Source organism: Physeter macrocephalus, unplaced genomic scaffold, assembly GCF_002837175.3.
Source record: "Physeter macrocephalus isolate SW-GA unplaced genomic scaffold, ASM283717v5 random_4453, whole genome shotgun sequence".
Taxonomy (NCBI): Eukaryota; Metazoa; Chordata; class Mammalia; order Artiodactyla; family Physeteridae; genus Physeter; species Physeter macrocephalus.
Genome location: NW_021149739.1, coordinates 3,492 through 6,178, shown reverse-complemented (window position 1 = coordinate 6,178; position 2,687 = coordinate 3,492).

Genomic DNA, 2,687 nt, shown 5'->3' with positions numbered 1-2,687 from the left:
GAATTTTCCTCCCCTTGAGACTGTTTGTCTCTGGGAGGTATGCGCCCGTTCTTGCTTGCTTCGTATTGCCGCACGTGTCGGCGCTACTTCGTCCCAACGTACGCTCACTTCTCACGACCGGCGTTCCTACATATCATTCCGTATGGCTAACAGCGCCATTCATGTGGATGTCTCCAACCTTGGAAAACGATGTGGTTGTATTCGTCCAAAAGAAAATGCAAGTGTCTGCGAGGTCGCTGTGGAGGCGTCTACAGTGTCAAACTATGCAGGCCTGGGACGACAACTGAAATTGCTTCTAGGGAGAATTGGGAGACCTACTTTTTGGCTGCTTACGCGTAATCGGGTCATCATGCACATAAGTTGAGATTCAGGTACATGTATGTGTTTCTTCTTGTACCGTTCGTTCAGGTGGATGGACGAAGAGGACTAGCAGTGTGGTGCAGTCGTCATGCTTAACACAGAGCGGAGTGACACGCGTGCCTAAGACTCGAAGGTAGAAACAAGGGAGGAGGCCGCTGTAGAGCGTTCTGCAGGATCAGTACGTAGACACACCGCACGTGCAGACACTTTTAGAGTTTTCAGGGTGGCAACAATTACGTACGCATTATCCTAGTTGTTACTATATTCATCCAAGAGCAAGAGCATGAGGATATTTTGACACACCTTAACGAGAACGCGTCCACATAGAAATCTGCCTATATATGCATCCTCGTACACATACCTGCACGCAGGCATACATATAAATGTATATATGTGTATGGCTTGATGTTACCGCGTCCACAGTTAGACGAGGATGTCTTTCTTTCTCCTTCACTCTCCGCTGGCTCTTTATCGCAGTACCGATTGCGCATGTGCACTCATCTCTGCCTTCACTTGCACTGAAGATACCAGATGCGCGTACGGGTAGTATGTTGTGCGGATACGTACACGTACAAATGATATACTCACACCTACATACGGGCATATCCACATACATACATACATACGTACATGCATACATACATACATACATACATACACACACACCTACATACATACACACATACGTACACACATACATAGATACATGTACACACATACATACATATATACATACATATATACATAAAGACAAATATACACAAATATACACACGTACGTACACATGTCTACATACAAATACATATGTATAGATACAAGTGTATGTACGTATGTATGAATGTATGTATATATACATACGTACCTACATACATAAATATATACATACACACTTAATAATAACACAACTATTCCGTCCTAAAATAGCAAATCTTTTATTTTTAAATCAAAATAAAAGGCTCTGATTGCTAGTGATGATCTAGAAGACATGAAATAAGAGATATAAAGGGTGAGTAAAGCTATCTATACATGCCAGCACAGAGGAAAAATGAAGCAGAATAAGTGAATACTGTTACTGAACTCTAGAAATAACAACAACATGGCTGTACTGCCATGGGTAATCAATACATATGTGTTGAATAAATAAATTATGAGCTAACAATTCAACACCAGGTAACTTCGTACTCACCTTACCTTCGAACAATGCACAGAGGTGCTAGACTTGTACCAATGGAATAATAGAAACCAAAAGGTGAATATTTAGCTGGGGAAGGATTACAAAGAACAGGGAAGGAATTAGTGACCATACAATATGACTTCTGGTCAACCACAAAAAAGCTGAGGATTGAGAGCAGTAACTCAGATTCTGATGTAATGAAACAGGAAAAGATGGACTGGAGGGAGTAGTCCATGAGGAGTTTACAGAAACCCAGTCCATGTACATTGCCCAATGACAGCATTCAAAGCATAACGTCCCTTAACTCACTAGACGGTAATTGAAATACTACTTTTTATAATTCTTTGCCTAAAACAAGAGTTTTCAAGCACACCTGGAAAATGCTCATACAGCTCCCCCTTGGAATGTTTCCAGTGACAGAGATCACATCACTTTTTAAAGCAGGCAGCTCAATTATTAACAGACATAAATATTAGAAGCTTCATCTTTATAAGACTTGAAATTTACCACCCTATAATTCTACCCAACACTGAGCACAATGCCTGGTAAATAGAAACCACTCAATGAATTCTTTTGTTGAGTTAATATTCTCTTTTTTTGTTGCCTAGGATGGGGAGGGGCATGGTGGAAATCTCTGCTCACTTCCAGATGATAGACTATTTGTTGTTTTTTCCTGAAAGTATAGGATAATTGGGAGTAGTGCCCCAGTGGACAGGAGCTCAACACCTCATGACCACAATTGCATCGATTTATTCATACATGTGTGTGTATATACATATATCTAAAATCTTTAAAAAAAAATCTCTTGGTACTCAGAGGTGGGGAAAGAGGATATAAGAAATCATACAATGGACAACCTGGAAGAAATGGACAAATTCTTAGAAATGCACAAGCTGCCAAGACTGAACCACGAAGAAATAGAAAATATGAACAGACCAATCACAAGCACTGAAATTGAAACTGTGATTAAAAATCTTCCAACAAACAAAAGCCCAGGACCAGATGGCTCCACAGGCGAATTCTATCAAACATTTAGAGAAAAGCTAACACCTATCCTTCTCAAACTCTTCCAAAACATAGCAGAGGGAGGAACACTCCCATACTCATTCTACAAGGCCACCACTACCCTGATACCAAAACCAGAAAAAGATGT